Raw genomic sequence first — 5,845 nt, 5'->3', positions numbered from 1 at the left:
GTAGGCTCTATATCTCTGGTCGGGGCCCATACCGTAGGCTCTATATCTCTGGTTGGGGGCCAAACCGTAGGGTCTATATCTCTGGTTGGGGGCCATACCGTAGGCTCTATATCTCTGTTGGGGGCCAAACCGTAGGGTCTATATCTCTGGTTGGGGGCCATACCGTAGGCTCTATATCTCTGGTTGGGGGCCAAACCGTAGGGTCTATATCTCTGGTTGGGGCCATACCGTAGGCTCTATATCTCTGGTCGGGGGCCATACCGTAGGCTAGATATCTCTGGTTGGGGGCCATACCGTAGGCTCTATTTCTCTGGTTGGGGGCCATACCGTAGGCTATATCTCTGGTCGGGGGCCATACCGTAGGGGTCTATATCTCTGGTCGGGGGCCATACCGTAGGGTCTATATCTCTGGTTGGGGGCCATACCGTAGGCTCTATATCTCTGTTGGGGGCCATACCGTAGGCTCTATATCTCTGGTTGGGGGCCATACCGTAGGGTCTATATCTCTGGTGGGCCATACCATAGGGTCTATATCTCTGGTTGGGGGCCATACCGTAGGGTCTATATCTCTGGTCGGGGGCCATACCGTAGGCTCTATATCTCTGGTTGGGGGCCATACCGTAGGGTCTATATCTCTGGTCGGGGGCCTACCGTAGGGGTCCATATCTCTGGTTGGGGGCCATACCGTAGGCTCTATATCTCTGGTCGGGGGCCATACCGTAGGGGTCTATATCTCTGGTTGGGGGCCATACCGTAGGGTCTATATCTCTGGTCGGGGGCCATACCGTAGGGGTCTATATCTCTGGTTAGGGGCCATACCGTAGGCTCTATATCTCTGGTTGGGGGCCATACCGTAGGCTCTATATCTCTGGTCGGGGGCCATACCGTAGGCTCTATATCTTTGGTTGGGGGCCAAACCGTAGGGCTCTATATCTCTGGTTGGGGGCCATACCGTAGGCTCTATATCTCTGGTCGGGGGCCATACCGTAGGCTCTATATCTCTGGTTGGGGCTCAAACCGTAGGGTCTATATCTCTGGTTGGGGGCCATACCGTAGGCTCTATATCTCTGGTTTGGGGGCCATACCGTAGGCTCTATATCTCTGGTCGGGGGCCATACCGTAGGCTCTATATCTCTGGTTGGGGGCATAACCGTAGGGGTCTATATCTCTTGTTGGGGGCCATACCGTAGGCTCTATATCTCTGGTTGGGGGCCATACCGTAGGGGGTCTATATCTCTGGTTTGGGGGCCATACCGTAGGCTCTATATCTCTGGTTGGGGGCCATACCGTAGGGGTCTATATCTCTGGTTGGGGGCCATACCGTAGGGTCTATATCTCTGGTTGGGGGCCATAACGTAGGGTCTATATCTCTGGTTGGGGGCCATACCGTAAGGTCTATATCTCTGGTTGGGGGCCATACCGTAAGGTCTATATCTCTGGTGGGGGCCATACCGTAGGGGTCTATATCTCTGGTGGGGCCATACCGTAGGCTCTATATCTCTGGTCGGGGGCCATACCGTAGGCTTCTATATCTCTGGTTGGGGGCCATACCATAAGGGCTCTATATCTCGGTTGGGGGCCATACCGTAGGGGTCTATATCTCTGGTCGGGGGCCATTCCGTAGGGCTCTATATCTCTGGTTGGGGGCCATACCATATAGGGGGTCTATATCTCTGGTCGGGGGCCATACCGTAGGGGTCTATATCTCTGGTTGGGGGCCATACCATAGGGGTCTATATCTCTGGTTGGGGGCCATACCGTAGGGTCTATATCTCTGGTCGGGGGCCATACCGTAGGGTCTATATCTCTGTCGGGGGCCATACCGTAGGGCTCTATATCTCTGGTTGGGGGCCATACCATAGGGCTCTATATCTCCTGGTGGGGCCATACCATAGGGGTCTATATCTCTGGTCGGGGGCCATTCCGTAGGGCTCTATATCTCTGGTTGGGGGCCATACCATAGGGGTCTATATCTCTGTCCGGGCCATACCGTAGGGGTCTATATCTCTGGTTTGGGGGCCATACCATAGGGGTCTATATCTCTGGTTGGGGGCCATATCGTAGGGTCTATATCTCTGGTCGGGGGCCATACCGTAGGCTCTATATCTCTGGTCGGGGGCCATACCGTAGGGCTCTATATCTCTGGTTGGGGGCCATACCATAGGGGTCTATATCTCTGGTCGGGGGCCATACCGTAGGCTCTATATCTCTGGTTGGGGGCCATACCGTAGGCTCTATATCTCTGGTTGGGGGCCATACCGTAGGCTCTATATCTCTTGGTTGGGGCCATACCGTAGGGTCTATATCTCTGTCGGGTTGGTCCATTCCGTAGGGGTCTATATCTCTGGTCGGGGGCCATACCGTAAGGCTCTATATCTCTGGTTGGGGGCCATACCGTAGGCTCTATATCTCTTGTTGGGGGCCATACCGTGGCTCTATATATCTGGTCGGGGGCCATACCGTAAGCTCTATATCTCTGGTTGGGGGCCATACCGTAGGCTCTATATCTCTGGTCGGGGGCCATACCGTAGGGCTCTATATCTCTGGTTGGGGGCCATACCGTAGGGCGTTAATCTCTGGTTGGGGGCCATACCGTAGGCTCTATATCTCTGGTCGGGGCCATACCGTAGGCTCTATATCTCTGGTTGGGGCCATACCGTAGGGCTCTATATCTCTGGTTGGGCCATACCGTAGGGGTCCTATATCTCTGGTTGGGGGCCATACCGTAGGGGTCTATATCTCTGGTTTGGGGGCCATACCGTAGGCTCTATATCTCTGGTTGGGGCCCATACCGTAGGCTCTATATCTCTGGTCGGGGGCCATACCGTAGGGGTCTATATCTCTGTTGGGGCCATACCGTAGGGTCTATATCTCTGGTTGGGGGCCATACCGTAGGCTCTATATCTCTGGTCGGGGGCCATACCGTACGGGGTCTATATCTCTGGTTGGGGGCCATACCGTAGGGGTCTATATCTCTGGTTGGGGGCCATACCGTAGGCTCTATATCTCTGGTCGCGGGCCATACCGTAGGCTCTATATCTCTGGTCGGCCAATAACGTAGCTCTATATTCTGGTTCGGCGGGCCATACCGTAGGCTCTATATCTCTGTCGGGGACCATACCGTAGGCTCTATATCTCTGGTCGGGGGCCATACCGTAGGCTCTATATCTCTGGTCGGGGGCCATACCGTAGGCTCTATATCTCTGGTCGGGGGCCATACCGTAGGCCTATATCTCTGGTCGGGGGCCATACCGTAGGCTCTATATCTCTGGTCGGGGGCCATACCGTAGGCTCTATATCTCTGGTTGGGGGCCAATACCGTAGGGGTCTATATCTCTGGTTGGGGGCCATACCGTAAGGGTCTATATCTCTGGTTGGGGCCATACCGTCGCTCTATATCTCTGGTTGGGGGCCATACCGTAGGGTCTATATCTCTGGTGGCGCCATACCGTAGGCTCTATATCTCTGGTCGGGGCCGTACCGTAGGGGTCTATATCTCTGGTTGGGGGCCATACCGTAGGCTCTATATCTCTGGTCGGGGCCATACCGTAGGGGTCTATATCTCTGGTCGGGGGCCATACCGTAGGCTCTATATCTCTGGTAGGGGGCCATACCGTAGGTCTATATCTCTGGTTTGGGGCCATACCGTAGGCTCTATATCTCTGGTTGGGGGCCATACCGTGGGCTCTATATCTCTGGTTGGGGGCCATACCGTAGGCTCTATATCTCTGTTGGGGGCCATACCGTGGCTCTATATATCTGGTCGGGGGCCATACCGTAAGCTCTATATCTCTGGTCGGGGGCCATACCGTAGGCTCTATATCTCTGGTCGGGGGCCATAGCGTAGGGTCTATATCTCTGGTTGGGGGCCATACCGTAGGCTCTATATCTCTGGTTGGGGGCCATACCGTAGGGTCTATATCTCTGGTTGGGGGCCATACCGTAGGCTCTATATCTCTGGTTGGGGCACATACCGTAGGCTCTATATCTCTGGTCGGGGCGATACGTAGGGGTCTATACTCTGGTTGGGGGCCATACCGTAGGGGTCTATATCTCTGGTTGGGGGCCATACCGTAGGCTCTATATCTCTGGTTGGGCCATACCGTAGGCTCTATATCTCTGGTCGGGGCCAATACCGTAGGGTTCTATATCTCTGGTTTGGGGGCCATACCGTAGGCTGCTATATCTCTGGTTGGGGGCCATACCGTAGGGTCTATATCTCTGGGTCGGGGGCCATACCGTAGGGTCTATATCTCTGGTTGGGGGCCATACCGTAGGCTCTATATCTCTGGTCGGGGGCCATACCGTAGGCTCTATATCTCTGGTCGGGGGCCATACCGTAGGCTCTATATCTCTGGTCGGGGGCCATACCGTAGGCTCTATATCTCTGGTCGGGGGCCATACCGTAGGCTCTATATCTCGGTCGGGGCCATACCGTAGGCTCTATATCTCTGGTCGGGGCCATACCGTAGGTCTATATCTCTGGTCGGGGGCCATACCGTAGGGTCTATATCTCTGGTCGGGGGCCATACCGTAGGGTCTATATCTCTGGTCGGGGGCCATACCGTAGGGTCTATATCTCTGGTTGGGGCCATACCGTAGGCTCTATATCTCTGGTCGGGGGCCATACCGTAGGGTCTATATCTCTGGTTGGGGGCCATACCGTAGGGTCTATATCTCTGGTTGGGGGCCATACCGTAGGCTCTATATCTCTGGTCGGGGGCCATACCGTAGGCTCTATATCTCTGGTCGGGGGCCATACCGTAGCTCTATATCTCTGGTCGGGGGCCATACCGTAGGCTCTATATTCTGGTCGGGGCCATACGTAGGCTCTATATCTCTGGTTGGGGGGCCATACCGTAGGGGTCTATATCTCTGGTTGGGGGCCATACCGTAGGGTCTATATCTCTGGTTGGGGGCCATACCGTAGGCTCTATATCTCTGGTTGGGGGCCATACCGTAGGGTCTATATCTCTGGTTGGGGGCCATACGTAGGCTCTATATCTCTGGTCGGGGGCCATACCGTAGGGGTCTATATCTCTGGTTGGGGGCCATACCGTAGGGGTCTATATCTCTGGTTGGGGGCCATAACCGTAGGCTCTATATTCTCTGGTCGGGGGCCATACCGTAGGGGTCTATATCTCTGGTTGGGGGCCATACCGTAGGCTCTATATCTCTGGTCGGGGGCCATACCATAGGGGTCTATATCTCTGGTTTGGGGCCATACCGTAGGCTCTATATCTCTGGTCGGGGGCCATACCGTAGGCTCTATATCTCTGGTCGGGGGCCATACCGTAGGGGTCTATATCTCTGGTCGGGGGCCATACCGTAGGGGTCTATATCTCTGGTTGGGGGCCATACCGTAGGGTCTATATCTCTGGTTGGGGGCCATACCGTAGGCTCTATATCTCTGGTCGGGGGCCATACCGTAGGGGTCTATATCTCTGGTTGGGGGCCATACCGTAGGCTCTATATCTCTGGTTGGGGGCCATACCGTAGGGTCTATATCTCTGGGTGGGGGCCCATACCGTAGGGTCTATATCTCTGGTTGGGGGCCACACCGTAGGCTCTATATCTGCTGGTCAGGGGCCATACCGTAGGGTCTACATCTCTGTCGGGGGCCATACCGTAGGGTCTATACTCTGGTCGGGGGCCATACCGTAGGGATCTATATCTCTGGTTGGGGGGCCATACCGTAGGGGGACTCTATATCTCTGGTTGGGGGCCATACCGTAGGCTCTATATCTCTGGTGGGGGCCATACCGTAGGCTCTATATCTCTGGTTGGGGGCCATACGTAGGGGTCTAATATCTCTGGTTGGGGGCCATACCGTAGGGTCTATATC

This window comes from Xenopus tropicalis, chromosome 6 (genome assembly GCF_000004195.4).
Source record: "Xenopus tropicalis strain Nigerian chromosome 6, UCB_Xtro_10.0, whole genome shotgun sequence".
In the NCBI taxonomy this organism is placed as follows: Eukaryota; Metazoa; Chordata; class Amphibia; order Anura; family Pipidae; genus Xenopus; species Xenopus tropicalis.
This window is presented reverse-complemented; position numbering follows the sequence as displayed.